At 46.6% G+C, this 22,349-nt stretch overlaps 1 protein-coding gene across 3 annotated transcripts in view; it reads left to right on the plus strand.

Moving 5' to 3' along the window:
• LOC147019903 (BTB/POZ domain-containing protein 3-like) overlaps window positions 1–22,349 on the plus strand; it is a 111,157-nt gene that overhangs the window by 28,258 nt on the left and 60,550 nt on the right. Inside the window, exon 1 of one of the 3 annotated variants that reach the window (XM_085894737.1) lies at window positions 8,862–9,009. The exons of 1 other annotated variant lie outside the window; for it this stretch is intronic. The gene's annotated coding sequence lies outside the window, so the exon portion shown is untranslated. Of the gene's footprint in view, window positions 1–8,861; window positions 9,010–22,349 lie in introns of those variants that run through there. One more of the 3 variants, XM_085894739.1, reaches the window with a different exon arrangement.

Genomic DNA, 22,349 nt, shown 5'->3' on the forward strand with positions numbered 1-22,349 from the left:
TATTTTTTAGGCGATTTCCATCAGCGGAGATATTTTGACGTCATAACTTTTTTTTTTTCTCGGAGGAATTTTCAAAATCGGAGATGGTTACTCTCTGCGCAGGGTATTTTTACATCTATATGTCAAGTTTCACGAAGTTTCGATGAAAACTGTAGGCTGTGAAACAAAAAAGTCCACAAGAACAACAACATGAGTAAGACTTCAAGATCCTCCACGAGGATCTAAACAATTCTGTTTGATTCGATGGAAAATTCGGCTCCGTGGGGCTGAAAGTCCTGATAACGTGATGTCATTCGCACAATGAAAGCCATGTGGGATGAACGGGTCCGGAACTCATGAAAAAACGTTCCATTCGTTTCTGCCCAGTGATGTTATGAATCTTCACGTCTCATCATCATCAAGTGGGTCCATCGGTACGCACACTCGCCTCTAAGCTGTCCAGCCGAGGTTCGAATCCAGACTCAGCTATAAATTGCCATCCTGGTGATTCACAAGCAGGGTGATTCATAAATGTGTGTGTCGTCTCTCGGATGGACGTGAAACGGATGGACGTGGGGTAGCATCATTCGCTGAGGGGCTTCTGTTCTGCTGATGCAATGCCCTCTGCAGGTTTGAGCAGGAATTTGGTCAGTTTGCCTCGAGGGTGCCAGTGACAGCTCGCATACTCTTCACAAAGGACACCATCAGATCTGTAACGTCTACTAACTAATACTGCAACCTCTTCCCTCTATTCAGACCTTGAAAAAAAAAATCACAAGCTGATCAAACACTTGGAATATGTCTTTCAATCCTGATAAATCTCACGATCTCTCTTAGAAAGGACTGTTTGGCAACCCCCCCCCCCAACCCCCCTCCCATCTCCTTTCTTAACAATCCTCTTGAGGAAGTTCAGTCATTCAAACTCTTGGATCTCGCTTTCAGCCATGATCTTTCTTGGACAAACCACATTGCAAAGTTGACCTCCAAAGCCAGCCGCCGACCGGGCATCCTCCATCGTGCAAAGACCTTCCTTGGCACACCTGAACTCATATCCACCTACAAGCCCTACATCTGCAGCTTGATGGAGCACCTGCTCTCACCCTGGGGGCTGGCTCCCCTGCCTCACATGCTGCTCAGGTTGACACTATGGATAGGAAGGCCTTCAAGATTATTGGAATCTCCCGCGATGAAGCTGAGTCTATGGGTTATTACTTTGCCATCACAGACAGGTCGGTGGTCTCTCTGTCTTATACCACCTCCTTTCTGGTATTGCACCCTCTGCTCTTTCTGTACATTGCCTCCCCCCCCCAGGTTTCTGCAGGGCTCACACGGTCCACCGTCAACCCACTTTTTGTGTTTTACAAAGAACGTATAACAAGGGGAGCAGGGGACAAGGGGGTGGGATAGGGAAGCATAAAACAGAAGGGACAGAGACATTAGGAGATCTGTGGAAGGGAGAGTGATGGGGCGGGGTACACGAGGTAAACAAGATGGACACGACAGGGACTCTCAGGAAGGAAAGCAGGGAATTTGAAGGAGGTGGGTTTGGGGTGGATTAACGGGGGTAGAAAAGATCAAGATTTTGGATGGGGGAAGATATGAGATGGCGGTGAACAGCTGCTTTGAAAACTTGGGGGGAAGAGTGGGATTTAAGAGAGTGTGGGAGTTTGTTTCAGAGGCAGGAAAAAAAAGCAATGAAAGAGTGAAGGTGAGCAGTAATTCTTGATATTGGTGGTTTCACCAGAAGGGGGTTCACTCCCTGTGAAACAACCCAAATCCAGGATCACTGGGGGGGGGGGGGGTGAGATAGAGCAGTTCGGCAGGGCGGGCTGCATTTTGCCCTTTTGCCTGGAGACACGGCTCACCCAGAGGTGAGGTGGAGCAGTTCGGTGGGGCAGGCTGTGTCTCATCCTTTGGCTTGTGGACATGGCCCGGCCCATGGTGAGGTGGAGTGGTTCAACGGATTGGGCTGCGTTTCGTCCTTGCGCCTGTGGACTCCATTCGACACGTAGTAAGATGGAGTGGTTAGGTGGAGCGGACTGCGTTTCGTCCTTGGGCCTGTGGACTCCATTCGACACGTAGTAAGATGGAGTGGTTAGGTGGAGCGGACTGCGTTTCGTCCTTGCGCCTGTGGACTCCATTCGACACGTAGTAAGATGGAGTGGTTAGGTGGAGCGGACTGCGTTTCGTCCTTGGGCCTGTGAACCTGACTCGGTTTTCCCTCGTAGGTCAGCCATGCATGGCAGGGTACTGGAGGACTAAGAATGTGAGGCTTGACAGAGAGCATCTGAGCAAGGAGGAATGAGTGTGGGAGGCGAAGAGGAATGTGTTTGTAAATTTGGGTTGGGAACAAGGAATATAGAGGGTCAAGAGCTGGTGGTGAGGAATGGAATGGCTATAGCTGGTTCATTGTTTCAAAAGCGGGAAAGCCTCAAGGTTACCTAAAGGAGTGGACAACAGAGAACAGAATTGGATTTCGTGATAGGAAGGAAGCAACAGTTGTGAAGGGTTAAGGATTGTAAGGCAGTGGCGGGAGAGCATGTTACCACCCAGCACAAGCTTGTGGTGTTTTTGGTATGGATAAAGAAAAGGAGGGAGGTTAAGAGTAGGGGTCAGAAGATTATTAGGGGGGGGGGAAGTGGAGGAGAGATGTCCTTATAGAGTACAAGGAGATGTTGATGGATAGGTATGAGCAACTTACCGAAAAAGCGGAAGGTTTTGAGGAGTGCAAGAAGTACAGAGAGGCATTTGTGGGAATTGCAGAGGTTTCATGTGGAAGGACGTCAGGAAAGGGTGTATCTTTGTGGGATAGAAACCAGGTATGGTGGACGGAGTAGGTAGTGAAGGCAGTTGGTGAAACGAAAGAGGTTTGGAAGAGGAGAGAGAAGATCAAGAATAGGGGGAGGCACCCGCCAGTGGGGTTGCTGCACCTGTATGGGCAGAAGAAGAACGCGGTGAGGAATGATATGGAAGAGAAGGTGTACACCAATTTGGAAGAGGATGGTGGGAGGAAGATGATGTCTAAATTTGCTCGTGACAGGATGAGGATGGTAAGGACATGAAGGGGGTGGGGGCAGTGATTAAGGACGGTGGTGGGAGGATAGTGATAGAGAGAGAGTGCCAGCTGAAATAGAGCTGCTGAGATGGAGAAAGTGAATCGGCAGCGCAAGTTCCTTGGACACAGCGGCCAGACACAATGATCTACTTGATCTTTACTTGCTTTCCCTACCTCTAATTCATCTACTTGAGATGCATAAAAGAGCTCAACCATTGCCACTTGATCCGTCAAGGCACAGAGTATCAACAATTACCTCTTAACCCGTCAGGGCAGGGTTACTGACTAGCACCTTCACAGTTTCCTCTTGTGCACATGCTGCAAACATTTGCACTTCTCCCGATACACTGCGTCACACCATCCTCGTTCCATCCCCCCCTCCTTTTCCTCTGACCCCTTCACATTGGGACCCACATGTGCCTGCCGGTTCATGTGCAGGTGAGCAAGGGATATAAAATACGTCCCAATTCTTCTTCGTCCTCTCTTTATGCCCCTTGTCCAATTTTCCCAGTTGAATGAGGTGCACCTGTGTCGTGTTTTTGGTGTCAAAACCGAATGCTTAAGTAGTTCTTCTCGTGCTTTGAGGTTAAGACCGTTTTCTGTGTGACAATTAATCTTTGTAAATATTTGCCTGTAAATAGGTGCCATTGTTAAAACAATATATTCATTGGTTAGACTTTGTGTGTAATGAGTACATGGGAGGTTGTACCCCACTGATTCGCTACCCTCGACGAGGTGACATACCACTTCCAGTTCTGCTCAGCCGTACCTAATTAACAGATAAAGGTGGGGCGTTGAGAGCGCGGTTCCCCATCTAGGATAACTAAACCACGGGGAAGGTAACCCGAGTAGATTTAGGTGTTCCAGACGGCATCCGTGGTGGCTCAGCAACCCGTTGTGCCACAGAGTTATCTGTGGCTTCAGGGTCAAAGGTCGGGAAGCGGGTCCAATAGAGGCCACTCGTGACCTAACTGGCAAACCCATAACAATATATTTTCACATGCATCAACTGTTTCACTCACTTGCGAGAGGCTAGACCAATCCCAGACATCTCTACCAACTCTCTCGCCCGTGCCTTCACTTCACGTTTGGTGGCCATGTTTGGAGTACCATGAACTACTACCACTGACAAGGTCTCCAGTTCAAGTCATCACTCTTTTACCACTCATGGACCTTCTGGAAAGTAAGAGGATTCGAAATACGAAATACATCTTCCACACACTCCCTTCATCTAATTGGCAAGTGGAGCACTTTCACCGCCAGCTGATAGTTTAACTTAAGGCCCATGCCAATCCCAGCTGGACTGAAGCTCTCCCTCTCTTCATGCTTGGTATTAGAACTACGGTTTAGTCAATATCAGTTGCTGCGCTGCTGAACTTGTGTTTGGAACGACCATCAGGTTACCTTGACAATTTGTAGCACATAGTCAAGCGGACTTTAAAAAAAAAAAAATTTGCATACAATGTTGAGGCTCGTTCGAATAAGAGCTAACACAGAACGTCCAACAAGAGCAGCATGAGATAAGAGCAGTGGGAGAGAAAAGGATAAAACAGTGGGGAACAGAGACATTAGGAGATCTGTGGAAGGGATAGTGATGGGGTGGGGTACACAGGGTAAACAAGATGGACACAACAGGGATTTTGTGGTCCTTATATGACAGGGACTCTCTACGAAGGAAAGCAGGGAATTTGAAGGAAATGGGTTTGGAGTGGATTAACGGGGGTGGAAAAGATCATGGTTTTGGATGGGGGAAGATAAGAGATGGTGGTGGACAGCTGTTTTGAAGACCTGGAGGAAAGAGTAGGATTGAAGAGAGTGTGGGAGTTTGTTCCAAAGGTGGGGAAAAAGAGGAATGAAAGAGTGAAGGTGAGCAGTGATTCTTGATTTTGGTAGTTTAACGAGATGAGGGTTGCTAACAGACCTCAAGGGCTCTGCGGAAAAACATTGGGGGGGGGGACATATCACAGACAGATCGGTTGGGGAGGGGGGAGCAAGACCGGAGAGGAGACGGTAGAAGAAAGAAAGACCACTGAGCTGCCTGCAGTGAGATAGTGAAAGACCCAAAGACAGCCTTATTGTGGGAGAAACCAATGATCCTAAATGCCTTGGTTTCCATAGCGTAAAACCGAGAAAGGTGAGATGCAGGAGCACCAGCCCAGAGGGGAGAGCAGTACTCCATCAGGCTGTGGACGAAAGCTTTGTATGTGGTCAGGAGCTCAGGTGTGCCAAGGAAGGACTTGTATGATGGAGGATGCCCAGTTGGCAACTGACTTTGGAGGCCAGGTTGGAAATGTGGCTTTCCCAGGAGAGATCATGGCAGATAGTGACACCCAGAAGCTTGAATGAAAGGACTTCTTCAGAAGGATTGTTGAGAAAGTAGATGGGGTGTGGAGGGGTGGGGGGTTCCAGACGGAACTTTCGGAGAGAGATTGTGAGAGTGTGAGATTTGTCAGGATTGAAAGAGTTGTTCCACTTGTTGGACCAGTTTGTGATCTTATCCAGATTTACAGAGAGCGAAGAAGCTGCTGGTTGCCAATGTGAGGGATGACAGATGGTTCGCCAGAGGGTGGACTCATCAGCAAAGTGTTAAAGAGGATTTTCCAGAGAGTCGGAGAGATCATTGATGAAAATCAGAAAAAGCACAGGGCCTAGAATGCGACCTTGAGGAACTCCAGCCTGGACAGGAAGAGGGGATTAGAGAACTCCATTTAGGGTCATGCATTGACTGTGACAGGAGAGGATTTCTGCGAGCCATGAGTAGAGATGGCCTTGGATACCATGGGAAGAGAGGTTGGTGAGCAGGGCAGGGTGCCAGACCGTGTCGAAAGCACGCGATATGTCAAGGGAGATGGCTCTGATTATAAGTCTGGCATTGAGGATGTCCATCTTTTGTTGGGAGAGCAGAAGCAGCATATCCAGGGTAGAGTCACCTGGTCTGAAACCTTGTTGTTTCTGGATGATCGGAAATCAAGCCATTGGAGAAGAGGAAGGATTTCATGTCTGAAGCGATGATGGATTCCATAACCTTGCTGATGATTGGGAGAAGGCTGATTGGTCTGTATTTGCAGGGATCTGTTTTTGCACCTTCTTATGCAGGGCAGTGATGTTTGTTCATTTCCAAGCAGATTGCAGATGACCTTGAGCAAATGAAAGGATGAAGAGAACAGAGCGAGAGTGAGCGAGAGCAGCAGAGCAAGTTTTTAGGACACGTGGGCTGATGCCGTCTGGACCGGTTGCAGAATCTGAGTCGAGGTTTGACAGCAAGCTCTCCACTTTGTCAGGAAAAAAGGACACAGAGTCCAGGGACAGTTGTGTGCGACTGGATAAGGTGGGTGCTGAAAGCAGTGGGTTTGGAACACAGGATTTCGAAGGAAACATGGAGTTTTGGCATTCAGCCTTTTCACATATAGTGTCAGCTGTGCAGCCATTTGAGGTAAGGAAGTGGATGGAGGGGGGACATACACCAGAAACAGACTCAACTCGATGCCACCAGGACTTGGAGGAGGGAGAGAGGTTTGAGAGTTCAGACTTGAGATGAGAAAGATGTTGTTTTCTGGCTCTCCTGAAGGTAGATACGCACTTGTTCCGAGCTTTATGGAAGGAACTGAGATTGCCCTCAGTTGGGTTTGCTTTCCATGAGGCAAAGGCAAGTTGTTTCAGGACAACTGACTCACCACAAGCTTCAGTGAAGCATGGGCAGGTGGTTGGGTTGGACAACTGAAGTCGAGATGGGATAAATCTGTGCATGAAAGAGAGCACGTTTTTTTGAAAGAATTCCCAGGATGAGTTGACGTTGTCGGAAGTCGAGACGGGAGAACAGTCTATAAGTTTGATGGCTGCTTGGAGACCCAGCCAGTCGGTCTGACTCAAATGCCAAACTCGACGGCACTGAGGTGGTTGTCTAATAACAGCTATAGATATGTCTACTTTGACAAGCATATGGTCAGATGAACCATTGGAGTGAAGGAAGATCAGCAGATATTGTCAAGGAAATTGGTCAAAATCAGATCCAGAAGAGATGGAGTACCATTGGTTGAGATTCGCATGAAGAACCTACAAGGTCCCAGCATGGGCAATCACAGGTCTACCCTGACCGCTCCATCTGCACTCATGTTTTCGTTTTGATTGATGCCGTAAGAAAGCCACTTCAACCCCCTTACCATAGTCCATTTCAGGTCATCCGACATGCTGACACGTTTTTCACTCTCAATTTTAATTGAAGCCGGTCCACATTGAACAGGATCTGATTTCTATCTTGCAAACCTCGAAGGCGACGTCGAGCACATCCCAATTCGACATCAATCTTCATCAAGGGAGAATGACGTCGCTTGCAATGGAGGAGTTTGGAGTCGAGGACTTGCGTGGAGCTCAATATCGTAGTTCCTGCCGATTTTGGAGTTGTACCTCGAGAAGCATCATTTTCGCGGGATGTCTCTTATCCACGTGACGTGGTTGTCACGTGGATGCTACTTCATCGCTTGACTTTTTCACCTGTGCTTGTGCACGCCAGAGGTGTTTTTCTTTCATTCACTGACATTTCACTTCTTCCCTGAGGAGTTTGTCTCTGAGGCGTCAAATTTTTTTAGATCCTCCTGGAGGATCTCTAGGTCTTACTTACGTCGTTGTTCTTGTGGACTTTTTTGTTTCACAGCCTGCAGTTTTCATTGAAACTTCCTGAAACTTGGCGTATATATGTAAAAATACCCTGCGCAGACAGTAACCATCTCCGATTTTGAAAATTCCTCCGAGAAAAAAAGTTATGACGTCAAAATATCTCCGCTAACGGAAATCGCCTAAAAAATTATCTCCGAAACTCGGCAAGCTTTTTGAATTCTGTTTGCGGGAATCGAACAGGGTATTAGCAGAGATGAATTACCGCACATATAATACATCACTATGACGTGCTATCAATTTTTATGACGTCATTCCTATTTTTTGACATTTTTTGTTTCACAACCCAGAGTTTTCATCGGATATTCGTGAAACTTGCCATGTAAATGCAGAAAGCCCACGCGCAGACAGTAACCATCTCCGATTTTGGAAATTCTTCCTAGAAAAAAAAGTTGACGTCATAATATCGCCACTAATGGAAATCGCCTATACCATTATCTCCGAAACTAGGCAAGCCGTTTGAATTTTGTTTGCGGGAATCAAGCGGGCATTAGCACAGATAATATTATCGCAAACCTGATACGTCACAATGACGTAATAATTCCTTTTTATGACGTCATCATTAAGCGGACGAGGATCTCAGCTCATTGGAGCTTGTTTTACGAAGGATTTTTCGCAAATTATTTAGTTTTCTCAATACTGCTCGCCGTTTGTTTCATCCGGAGAAAGTTCTTATTAGAGAACATTGTACTTTACGGTAATTCCACATATCGACGGTCCCCTGTGCCAGTGCGCATGCGCAGCCTGACCCGGAGCCAGGGATGTTGTGGGTGTTTCAACCTGTTCAATACTTGTTTGATTATTGTCGTTCCACGCTAATAAAGTGGTCGAACAAATTGAACTCTGTTCTTATTTACTTATTTGAACTTGAAACCGAGTTTTCACCATTAAACGTTTCTATTACAGGTCTTGATATTTGCCATTCCACCTTTTCTCGCTCATTTCGCTGGCTAACCAATATGGCGCCCGCGCACTGCATCATGGGTACCGTAACCTCCTCCATCCGCTCATCGTTTGTTTTGTTCATTGAAATTGAAATTACTTTTATCCTCAGAATAATAGCGCACACGGCAGCGTTGGTGCGTTGTTCGATTCTTTAGCTGAATATTGTTATGATTTCTCGTTATGTTCATATTTAGTTTCCATGTTGAAACGTTCAACGCTCGATATTTTATCTCCTGAGGCGAATGTTTTTTAAAAAAACAACAACAACAACTTTTCCTGATCCTGGCGATTCCGGACGGCGCGGTGCATTGTGGGAACATTGGCGCACGGTCCGACCAGACGTCTCAAAACGATATAAAGTAAGTTCGTTCTTCCAGACGCAGTTACACTGTAACGTTGTTGTACTGTACACATCGGTTGCCGCTTATGACGAAGCGTTTGCTGTAATTTAATTTCGGGCAAAGTTTTAACTGCATTTCTTTTTGTAGTCGAAGCAATGCAATGTTTGGAATAATTATAAATTCGATGTACGAATGATTATCGGCGTCACCGTGTCACATCGTAACGAGGTAAATGGAAACAAACGGTCCATAAAATGAAAACTTGGACCGTAATGTCTGAATCCTGAAGTGAGGCACACGACAAGGGTTGGGGAGGGGGTTGCATGACGGAGTACCATCACACAGTTTGTTAATCCAATTAACACGGGGTTTTAAACGATTATTTAAAACAAAAATAGAAAAAAAAACAAGCTAAAATGAGCTAAGATCCTCGTCCTCTTAATGTTGACGTCATAAAAAGGAATTATGACGTCATTGTGACGTATCAGGTTTGCGATAATATTATCTGTGCTAATGCCCAGCTTGATTCCCGCAAACAAAATTCAAACAGCTTGCCTCGTTTCGGAGATAATGGTATAGGCGATTTCCATTAGCGGCGATATTATGACAACTTTTTTTTTCTAGGAAGAATTCCCAAAATCGGAGATGGTTACTGCGTGCGCGTGGGCTTTCTGCATATACATGGCAAGTTTCACGAAGATCCGATGAAAACTCTGGGTTGTGAAACAAAAAATGTCAAAAAATAGAAATGACGTCATAATTGATATGACGTCATAGTGATGTATCATATGTGCGGTAATTCATCTCTGCTAATGCCCTGTTCGATTCCTGCAAACAGAATTCAAAAAGCTTGCCTAGTTTCGGAGATAATTTTTTAGGCGATTTCCATTAGCGGAGACATTTTGACGTCATAACTTTTTTTTTCTCGGAGGAATTTTCAAAATCGGAGATGGTTACTGTCTGCACAGGGAATTTTTACATATATACGCCAAGTTTCAGGAAGTTTCGATGAAAACTGTAGGCTGTGAAACAAAAAAGTCCACAAGAAGAAGATGAAGAACAACAACGTGAGTAAGACTTTGAGATCCTCCACGAGGATCTAAAACATATTAATGTTATTGTATATAGTCTGTAGCCTGGTGTTGGCTCAGTGGTTAGGATGGCGGCTTGGGATCCTCGGGTCCTGAGTTCAAGCCCCGTCGGCCGCTGAATTAATACACCAGGGGGTTGACTCAGCCTGTCATCCTTCCGAGGTCGGCGAAATGAGTACCGGTTCTAGTGTGTGTACTGGTAGAGGGGCACTGCATCAGCGACACGGTCACGCTTCAACAAATGATAGCTACCCCGGAAGCTCAGCTGCCATACGACCACCACCACCGTATATCGTCTCGAGGTGTCATTTCCCCATGTTTGCTTCTTCTGTATTTACCGAGGCAGTTTCATTGGCTGACGACGACAATCTTGGACGGGTTTTCACTCCAACGCAGGATACTCGAATGCCTTACTACCCAAGGGCTGGTACTCATTATTGCCGACCACGGAAGGATGACGGGCTGAGTGAACCCACCCGATGTTATTACGACAGGTGTTCGAACTCAAGACCTCAAGATATTAAGCCAGCCACCTTCACTGTCAAGCCAACACCAGGCTTGTCATGTGCTCATAGTGAGGTTGAAAGCCAAAGCTGTTTGATATTAATTATTCACAAGTTTTTGACTTTTACAAAGAAAATCAGTCCAGCAAGTTCATTCAGTGCCATTGAAAAAGCAAAATTCGAAAGAATACACATTTATAGAGATGCGTGGGGTATTGAGTGGCCTTCAATGATCACTATTTGTTCACCAATCACAAATGTCACTTAGAACATGAGGTCACCATGTGTCACCAGTTGACCTCCTCGGCTGTCATGTATTATTGCCTGAGGACTGAAGCACCTTTTGCCACATTCTACCATGGGGAATGAGCCGAGCAGCTGCACTCTTTCCTGTGGTCACCAAATTTATGTTCTATCACTAAACCTCTCAAACTATGCACAGGGTGTTTCAAAAAGAGTGATGCAACTTTAAATGTTTATTTACACAGAAACAGAAACACTCAGGAATGTGAACCACACATTTCTTGAAAGCTTGTGACACGGTATTTTCTATCACTGATTGCTATTGCATGAAGTCACTGCTCGAGTTAGTGAGAGCCCAAGGTCTGAAATTGGCATTTACGTAAAATCCTTGTAATTGACAATCTCGATGTGTGTGGTTCAGACAGGAATTTTTTTGATCCTGACTCCAAAGTTCTGTCCAACTTTCCTGAAGGTCTCATGTGACATTAACTGGAGGTAGTCTGACACCTCCTGCTTCAGATCATCTAGTGTGGCAGGGCAGTTGGCATAGATAGGGCCCTTGGCAGCCCCCCCAGAACCAGTAGTCCAGAGGGTTCAAGTCTGGGCTCTGGGGTGCTGTCATGAGTGGTACCCAGGGTAACGAGGCGGTTTCTGAAGAGCTGCCGCAGGAAAGTGATGGTTTCACCAGCTGTATGCGGGGGTGTATCATCCTGTATAAACTAGGTCATACTGAGCTGGTTTGGGGTGACCTTTTGGGCTACATCATTATGGAACTTTTGGAGCACAGCCCAGTAGTGCTCATTGTTGACCGTCGCCATCCTGCTGTTGTCATTTTCAAACTAGTACGGCCCTCGCTTTCCCAATCTGGCATTGAAGGCACAGACGCATGTGACCTTAGGCCCTTTCACATACCTCTCAGTGATCTCCTCATGTGGTTCTGCCCCCCAGAAAATGTTGCTGTGGTTGTTGGTGGCACTTTTCAAGTGAAAATGTGCTTCATCACTGAACCAGATCAGGTTGATCCAGTTTGGGTACCGCTCCATCCTGTCACTGAGCCAAATGTACATATCAAGTCTCCTCATGTCATCCTGACTCAGTTTATGCCGAATAGAGATAATGTATGGGCAAAGCTTCAGTTCCTCCGTGAGGAGACACCAGACTGTTGGTTTGATGCCTAGCTCCCTCCCAGGAGGCAGTGGTACTTCTTGAGACTGTCCACTGCAGAATCCCACCTCGCGTCAATGTTGGCTTGGCTCTTGGTTACTGATGCTGGCCTGCCACTGTTGCCCTTGCTCAGGTTGTGTACACTGTACCCTTGTGCTCAAAATGTTTCACAATACGTTGAATGGTACAATTTGTGGGTCCATCACGTGTTCTGAGGTCGTATTCCCGGCAGAACCTCCGGCAGGTATCTACATATGATTTAGTCTCGTACCACAGAGCCACCAGTTTGTCTTCTGCTTCCCTGTCACTGGCATAGTTGAGCTACAGAGCTAAAAATCCCAGGGAACAAATACCACGATAACACCACCAAACCCTGAAAAGGAAAATGGTATCAGTCAAAACAGAAAGAAATGGCAGGAAGTCAAAGTTGTATCAATCTTTTTGAAATACCCGACATGCATACATGGTTCACATGTCAAATGAATTCCAGGAGTGTAGAAATAAACAAATTTCTTATAAATTGCAGAGTATATTTAATCATTCAACACTATCTAATTACCTCTGCCTCCAAAGGTGGATGGAGGTTATGTTTTCACCCTTATCTGTCTGTCTGAGTTCACATGATATCTCAAAACGTTGTGGATGGATTTGGGCAAAAATTGGTCAACAGGTTGGGTGTGTGATAAGGACGAAGTGATCGATTTTGGTGAAGATCCGAATCCGGATACGAGAATTTTTTAATTTTAAATATTGATTCTTCACCATTGGTTCCGGTGTGTACCCCAGTTTAGAATAGGTACACCGTATCCCTGCGTGTCGTAAGAGGCGACTTAAGGGTTGGCGTCAGGAAGGGCATCCCATCATCATAAAAACAGTCTCAAAAAGGGAACCATGATACGAGATTGTCATGGGACCCACAAGGCTAACCCCTGCTCTTGCAGGGAAAAATGGCGTGTGTGTGTGTGTGTGTGTGTGTGTGTGTGTGTGTGTGTGTGTGTGTGTGTGTGTGTGTGTGTGTGTGTGTGTGTGTGTGTGTGTGTGTGTGTGTGTGTGTGTGTGTTTGTTTTTTCTTCACCGTTGGGAGATGGGTCCAAAAACAATATCTAACATGGTATTTCAAAAAGTTGTGGAAGGATTATGCCAACACTAAGTAGATGACTTGGTTCGGTGATGAGAACAAGACGATTCGATTTTGGTTCAGGTCAAGATCCAGATCAGGCCTATCAGTGGGATACACAACGTAAACTGTTCAGCATGGCGGAGAGTGCCATTCTCGTTTATTTTAAGTTACAGAGGATACTTAAACATTCTACCCCCTCCTTTCTGGCCTTGCACCCTCTGCTCGTTCTTGCTTTGTTTCCCCCAGGAATCTGCAGGGCACATACGGTCCACCACCAACCCCCTTCTGGTGAAACTCCCAGAATCCAGATCCAGATCCAGAATTGCTGCTCACCTCCACTCATTTGTTCCTCTTTTTCCCACCTGTGGAACCAACTTTCACATTCTCTTCAATATCAGTCTTCCCTCCATGTTTTCAAGACAGCTGTTCACCACCATCTCAGATCATCCACCATCCAAAACCATGATCTTTTCTGCCCTTGTTAATCCCACCCAACCAAACCCACCTCCTTCCCCACTCCCAGTTTTGTCCTCGTGAGAGTTTGCTTCTGTGTCCATCCTCTCCAGCCTGTGTGTCCTTTCTCACCCCCCATTCCTGCTCACACCCATTATTTGTCTAAGTCTCCATCCATTTTGTCCTTCAACTCTGTTGGTGCCCTTTTCCCAACTCCCCATCCCCACTGTTCCTTTTGTTCTGTTGCGACCTGATCCGTCCTGATCCGTTCAGTGTTCTTGCTCTTCCACGAGCCTTGACTGGATAGAAAAACAAATAAAAACAAATACAGTGATATTTAAGGCAGACAAAGGGAACCCCTTCTCTCGGGTCATTTTGTCCTTGCCTTTATACAAACTTTGCTGAAATTGCTGTGGTTGTAGGATTGGTGGTGCAGAGTGGGAGCAATGTAGCAGTAAAAGCCACCCGAGAGATATGCCCTGTTCCCAGTGCAACAATCTCAAGAAAAGCCACGTGCAATCAGGTCATTCAAACTATTACTCGTTCAGCTCAGGACTCCAAGACCCAGATGCAGAAGGAATGCTCCTACACTGGAGCAGATCACCAGCACAGCCACCATATACCCCACTGGATTATCACAAAGAAAAGACATTTTATAGCATTTGCCATTCCATACATTACAAGTTACTTACTTTCCATAGTGTGGTAGAGAGGGCAGGTGTGGCAAAAGTAAAGGGGGTACCTTGGGGCACATGTCTTGCACCTTGAGTTTCTTTCAAGGTCTTGCACTTTGCAGCTGGACAAACAAGCGCTTCCTGTTCAACAGAAGGCCAGGATGGAAGTAATATCCGACACCCTGTCTGTAATTTTCCCAAAATGTTCATCACTGAAGGCATTTCCATGCACTTATTAAACAAATAACTCACATTGCAAACTTTGTCATGCTTCCAACATATATCTGAAGGCTAACATTGAATGTGAATGGTTGCGTAAGCCATGCTCAATTTTAATTTTTGAAAAGTTATTCGGCTGGCATGCTCCTTTTTACGTATCGTATGTGCTGCTTTTTTAAAACCATATGTGCAACATATCACCCAATCAGAGGGCTGTAGCTGTTAATGTGATTGTGTTGATATGGCACAGGCGTGATGGGCCAATTGGCCTCTTGCGTCAAAGTTCGTTGTACATTTTATCTTTGTGACACCCCAAAAATAATGGCCACCTCATTCATATCAATACAAAAATGATATCTTAGAATCCATGCAAAGGTGTACAGTCATAAGCTTTTACAAGGACCTCGCTTTCCATTTGTGAGTGTTTTAATAACGATAAACATTTATCTGAATCAGCACCAAAGTAGCAAACCAGGAAGTAGCTAAACAGCCAAATAAGTTTTCTTCTGATATTTGTGTATCTTCTATCTTCATGATGTTACAAGTCAAAAAAAAAAATTGACCAGGGAACTAGTAGGCATGGATGATCTGCAAAATATGTAAATTAGTCGATTGTTGGAACAAACTTGTTGTTTTTAATAGGATTTGTTTGCGAGATGAATTTTTTTGATGGGATTTGCAAGGCAACAGGAGGCCTTTGTCCTCGGGCAACAAAGTTTGGTGAAAATAGGACGATTCGTTTGAGCATCATTCGTGATGAAGGTTGTGGTCAACTTTCATCAAAATAGTATGTATAGTTTCAGAGAAGAAAAAAAAGCAAATGCATATTTTGGGGGATCAAACCGAGACACTTTGACACTCCCCGTATACCCCTTCAGAACCTGATTATTATTATATTTGTTAATGCCATGAACAAATCTTAGTACATCACGGGTGATGAAAGTTGTGGTCAAGTTTCATCAAAATTGTGTATAACTTTGGAGAAAAAAGGAAATACCTATTTTGGAGAGTCAAACCTGGACCGACTTTGACACTTCCTTAGACTGATTTTTCTTTTTTTTTTCATGCCGTGAACAAATTTTGGTACATCACGCGTGATGAAGGTTGTGAAGTTTCATCAAAATTGTGTGTAGCTTCGGAGAAGATCTGAGTGTTTACATACTGACTGACTGACTGATGCACGATGCTAATACCTCACCTGATCTATTTTCCAGGTGAGCCCAAAAAAAAAACAGGTAGGAATGGAATCCCCAAAAAAGCAACCAAACAAGATATCAAGGAATGATAACGTAGGAAGGACTCCACAATACAACACCACACTCCTTTTGTAGACCGCCATCACATATTTTCACATTTTTGGCATCGGTGGCAAAATAAAAAGAGGACCGTGCATTGTGAAGCTCACCTGGATTAGGAGCAACATTCACTCAACCCCCAACCCCCAAAGACCCCCTTAGACCCTTATTTTTTTATATTTTTCATCCTTGTCACACACACACAACCAACCTGTCCACCAAATTTCATCCGAATCCGTCCATAACTTTTCGAGATATCATGATATATTGTTGCGGGGCCGGGTATCGGCTGCGAGCACGACTGCTAGATGGAGCAGTAGAGTCGGCTCGACCGATCACCCAAAATTTAGATCGTACCTTTTCGGAAAAGTACGGGTCCCTCATCGGACCGTGAAGCATCAATATTTCTGCCACGTGGTACAGGGTTATTCGCCAATTTTCAAAATACCTAGATTTCCACGTGGTGATTTACCGAGTCTCCACACCCTCGACGACACCCGTACGGAACGAGCCGCTTAGCGTACTCAAACCGTGTGCGATCCGAGCGGTTTATCGCCGAGGCCCGTCGGTCTAAATGTCCCGTTACAGCGGCAACAGCCTGGCTAATTTTCCAACACGCAGCACACTGAGCCAATGGAGGAAAGGACACGAACGAGCGGATACATTTCACAAATGGGGATGTTTATTTACAATAATAATTGGGGAATGAGGGAAGCACGCAAGAGCAGAGTTAAACCGATTAATAGAAATGCACGTATGTACAGCAAGGCACTTAACTGACTGGCGCCACAAACACACATACGGACACACCCAAAGAATCGGACCAAAATGGTCTTTATTCAGACCTCAAGCCTGGAGGACAGTCGAGCTGGAGGTGAGAGTCTGTTTGACCTTTCCGCCTCGTGTGGTCTTCAAGGACCACGTCCTCGGGGCAGAACTGGCCCCCAGCATGATCCACACGATCCAGACGCCCTCACGACTGGGCTCCAGGCGAACGAAGTCGGCAGGGCGAAAGCTGGCAGGAGAAGACCCTCCGTTGCACCAACCACTCCGTGCGTAGACGCTTTTGCATTCCACCACCTTGCGCGCAGATGTTCACTTTTTGCCAGAACCCCCACCCCTCCTTTTTGTGCTCAGGCAGGAGAGACCTCCTTTTGTCGCCACTCGCCTCCTCATTGGACGGTCCGTTCTCGGACGACTCGTCGTGGCCTCCCGATTGGCCGGGGCCGAACACTCTATTTGGCTCAGGCGGAGCCAGCCTGAGGTGATGAGGTTCCTGGTTGGACAAGGAGCACGTCCCTGCCCTTCTGGGCGGAGTCTCGATCTGAGGTGAAGGAAATCTCCGCCCCCATACGTGATCGAACACACGTAAACAATGGCGTCGAGCAGAGCGAGGGGAAGATGACGCTGGCGTTGATGGTGGTGTAAAAATAAACGAAAAGAAAACCTGACTATTAAAATAACTCCACAGCGCAGGAACATTTAATTACCCATTAGACAAGGGACGGGACCCTAACTGGCAACACGTACTTACCGATATAACTGATCTATAGGACCTGTATGTTGAGTGCAGTAAACTTCCAAATCCGTACCACTACCCCCTCCCCTTTTTACAGCTCTTCCCGAGTAGTCAAATTTGCGTGTGACCAGCATGTGTAAGTTCTCCCCTAGTACGATTTACCTTCGGATCCCTGAGTGTGACATTTTTTCATACATGTCCCAAAAATAAATAACCTAATGCGCTGCGGAACTAACTGACAGACTCATTCAGACGACTTAAATAAAATTGCCAGCGCTACTACAAACATGCAGGTGGTTTAAGAACTTATTTACACTAACCATGGCCCAGGACCTGGCATCTGTGGGAAAGAAGGCATGGCAAAGTTAGTCAACAGTTTGGAGTGGGTGAGTGCTCCACAGCTGAAGGTCAGTCGTCCTCAGGGCCTGCTCAAAAGGTCCCCCTTGAGTCTTCTTTCTTTCTTTCCTACCCCCAGCTGCTGGAGGCAACTCACCCTAACACGGCATGCCATATGCCGTCCCACAGGCCATTTGAAGAGGTAGCCAGGCTGCCCAATGCAGTCTCTGGCTCCTTTGTGCAAGAACAGGGAGGTTGCTGGCTGCCCAATGCAGTCCCTGGCTCCTCCCTGAAATGAACTGTATGGAACTGGACTGGATGCAAGAAACTGTGCACGGGCTGCTCAATGCAGTCCCTGTGGTGTGGCTGCCTGCAAAACAGTGCAAAACACTGAATGATCCTGGCGCACATGGTTGAGGATGATGACACAGGGGCAATGCAAATCAGGGCTAGCAGGCATGGGGTTGTGGCAGAGGCAGGCGAATAAGGCATGGCGAGGCCATGCGGAACAGGCGATACAGCACAACGGGCCGGCAGGTGAAGCTGGCCAGCCTCTGGTCTCGTTCCATGTTGGTCTGGAGGGAGTGCGGTGGTGCCGACCGCTCCGAAAATGGGCTCGGACTTAACCTATGGTCTCCCCCCAACCTATTGCCTTTGCCTGTCTCTGTCCATACCAACTCCCTTAATTTGCAACACAAAACAAATTTAGTATATATATATATATATATATATATATATATATATATATATATATATATATATATATATATATATATATATATATATTCCTTTTACAATTCCGTCTCCCAAACCCACTTTATTGTCTTTGTCCGGCTAACCTATCCTGTCAACCTCGCCTACTCCCATCCCCTTGTTCCCTCTCTGGAGGGGAATAAGGAGAGACTCGCGTCCTGCCTCGAGGCCCAACAAAGCCTCAGAATGGCCTCCTACAGAGTTCAGCAATCTAACCCAAGGTGGGTCCAGCGGCCTACTGAGAGCGAAGGGATGAATGGTGTGAAGGGGTACATTTCCTAACTATCCTACTTTTTATTAACCTTTAAACTACCACGGGGCTTTCCAAAACGCCTGTCACTTTAAACTATCGGTTCTAAAAACCATGATTCCTGTCGCCTGTGTTGGTGTCCCTTGTAAATTTGGGTCAAGCCCTCCAATTTTCTTCCGTGCCCTTGCACAATTTTGTGGCTGGACAGTGTGGCTCACTTGGCAGGGATTCCCCCTCTGCCGGACTCTATCTATGGCACCCCCAGGCCCTGAGGCTGTCTCCTGAGGCCTAACTGCTTCCTATGAACAAGGGGGGTTGCCCTTCCTGGCATTGCACCCCTTTCATGCCCACATGGCATCTTTGGTGCTCCGGGTCCCGTACCGCGGGTCGCCCTTGCCCAGTACACTATCCCGGTCCCTTGGACCCTTGGCCTGCTCAAGCCGACTACTTCGGTGCCTGGGGTGCCCACTATTCGGTACTCACCTTCCCAAGCCACACTCCCAGCCGGTCAATTTTACTACTGCACCCCTCCAAATGGGTATCGTGCCTTCTCTCGACACCCACGACAAAACGACCTCCTTTTTGTAAATTTGACTTGCCCCCTAACTAACATTACTCTGACCCCGGGGTCACTTGGGTGGGAATCACTCCTCCCCCCAATCATTCATTGGCACCATGCATTCCACATTCACTCCATTCACACTTGGGCCCGCTGACCCATACTCATTCATCACACCTTTTTCGGTCATCTCTATCATCTCAGTAGAGATGACCTAATAACCCCAGTCTCGAAGTCTGTCCGTACGTCCGTCCCTCCGTCCGTCCGTACGTCCGTCCCTCCGTACGTCCGTCCCTCCGTCCGTCCGTACGTCCGTCCCTCCGTCCGTCCGTACGTCCGTCCGTCCGTCCGTCCACAATCAAACCGAGTGGAGACAAATAACCAATAGTGGAATGGATAGAGGTCGATGAGACATGCACAACGATATAACTTTCAAGGTCGTCCAAGGTCGAGGTCAACGTCAAGAGGCTGTCAAAGTTGCGAAAATCGTCGATTTCAAATCGTATCTCATCCCTCATTTATCAAGAGAGATCAAAATTAATGTTATTAGTGATTCAGATACTATGGACTATTATCGAGAACAACACGAGCCATTTTTTGGAAATTTGCTCTCGTTCCGATTTTATATCCCTTCAAACTTCGTTCTGATTCCTCGTATGGGCCGTTCATAAAGTACGTACATACAAAAATAAAAGTATTAAAAAATTAAGAACTGGAACTCTCCGAGACAAATATTACATTTGAAGCTTTTGTCAGATTTAACTAAAACAATGGAACACAAGTGTATATGCACACTTACTTTCATTTATGACATTAACATTGTTTTGAATGTCAATTTGTACTTTTATTTTCATCAATGACATGCTGTGATATTAAAAAAAGGTAAATTGCACCGCGAGGGACTGCATCGTCATGACTTACAAACATCGATTCATAAGGAACTGCTGGCTTTGCAAGTGATTAGCGATGTATGAGGTGGTGGGTGGTTGGTCACTAGCCTGCATACAGAGGGGGGTGGGTGGTTTTGAAACCCGGAAGTAGAGCGTACGTACTTTATGAACTGCCCCTATTCCAGTCTGGCACAGAGTTACTTTCGACCTCTGGCAGAGATGACCGGCACTCCCTCTTGGGGGTATTTTTTTCTTTGAACTCACACGTACACTCCAACACTGCCATTCTCTTAACTAAATTCCCCTAACTACCTCGTGCTCCCTCGTCGTCCCTTATACTAATGCACGTTCCATTTAATCTACGTAGCTAAGCTACATCCCCACTACACATTACATGTCTGTCTCTGTCGCCCAGAAAATACATTTTCTAAATCTATCCTAAAATTCCTCTAACTAACCCATTCCACGGGCTCCATGAGGAACAACCCCTGTCCCCATGAAGCCGGTCTAACTATCGCTAACCCTTCCCACTAACTAGTGCTCCTATTCCCAAACAAGGATGCTCGCCACATCCCTGCCTAGGGCCGTGTACTCGGGGCAAGGCTCTAAGAGCCTCTAAGAACCTGGGCAAGGACTTTTTCCATGCCTTCCTCCAACTGACGTGTGTACTGCGTAGCCCTTCCCCGGGGGTCCGGCGGGACGCTCAGGCGTCGGGCCGCACAGCAAATCGACAGGGGTTCGCACCTCCCGTCCATACAGGAGAAACGCCGGGCTACAGGCGGTGGCTACGTGCTGACTCGAGCGGTAGACCATCAACAGATACGGGAGATGTTCGTCCCAGTCATCCTGACAATCTGCGGTGAAGAGGGTCAATTGTTGAATTAGGGTTCGATTGAACCTCTCCACCATGCCATCAAATTGTGGCCTTAGGGGCGTTGTACAGGTTTTTAAATTGATATTAGACTGCACACTTCTTTGAGCAATTCACTCTCAAAATTTCCACCCTGGTCGGTGTGCAGCTCCTCTGGAATCCCGTGTCGACATACAAATCCTTCTACGAAGGCCCGTGCCATAACCCCGGCTTCTTGGTTGGGAAGGGCAGAGGCCTCCGGCCATTTAGTGAAGTAGTCCATCATCACGAGGATGTATCGATTACCTTGGTGAGTGGGGGGCAGTGGTCCCAAAATGTCCATGGCCACTCGCTCAAGGGGGGCCCCAACCTGATGTAGTTGAAGTGGGGCCCTCATCATCCGTGCCGGTCCCTTTTTGGCAGTACAGGCATCGCATGCTCGACACCAGTCCTGTACACCGTGCCCCATGTTGACCCAATAAAACAGCCGGCAGACCCGAGATGTTGTTTTGGTCCTGCCCAAATGGCCGCCGGCACGGGTACCATGCACTTGTTCCAAAATGTGGGTCTTAAATTGATCTGGGACTACTACCAGCCAAGAACTTCTCTCTGAGAGAATCTCCACCCACTTGCGATATAAGATGTTGTCCCTCATTTCTCGGGTCTTCCACTGAGCCCAGTACGCCTTTGTTCGCGCTCCGAATGAGGTGACCCCCTCCCCACTGGGTCTCTTATTTTCACGGACCCACTCGTACACGGGTCCTACACGGGCCTCCCGATTGGCCGGGGCCGAACACTCGATCTGGCTAAGGCGGAGCCAGCCTGAGGTGCTGAGGTTCCTGGTTGGACTAGGAGCACGGCCCTGCCCTTCTGGGTGGAGTCTCGATCTGAGGTGAAGGAAATCTGCGCCCACGTACGTGATCGAACACACGTAGACAATGGCGTCGAGCAGAGCGAGGGGAAGATGACGCTGGCATTGATAGTGGTGTAAAAATAAACGAAAAGAAAACCTGACTATTAAAATAACTCCACAACACAGGAACATTTAATTACCCATTAGACAAGGGACGGGACCCTAACTGGCAACACGTACTTACCGATATAACTGATCTATAGGACCTGTATGTTGAGTGCAGTAAACTTCCAAATCCGTAACAATATTTCGCTTTAGCTCTATCTCTCAATGGTGAAGAATCACTTAAAAAAGTATTGGATCCGGATTCGGATCTTCTCCAAAATTGAATCAATTCTTCCTTGTCACACACGCAACATGTCCACCAAGTTTCGCCCAAATCCGTCCACAACTTTTTGAAATCGGGCCAAAATCCATATGTAGCACAATATCTCTCAATGATGAAGAATCACTTCAAAAATTATCAGATCCGGATCTGGATTTTCACCAACATGTAATTAATTTGTCCTTGTCACACACCCAACCT

The sequence above is a fragment of the Eptatretus burgeri genome, chromosome 9, assembly GCF_056783735.1.
Source record: "Eptatretus burgeri isolate ZD-2024b chromosome 9, Ebu_testis_v1, whole genome shotgun sequence".
Classification (NCBI taxonomy): Eukaryota; Metazoa; Chordata; class Myxini; order Myxiniformes; family Myxinidae; genus Eptatretus; species Eptatretus burgeri.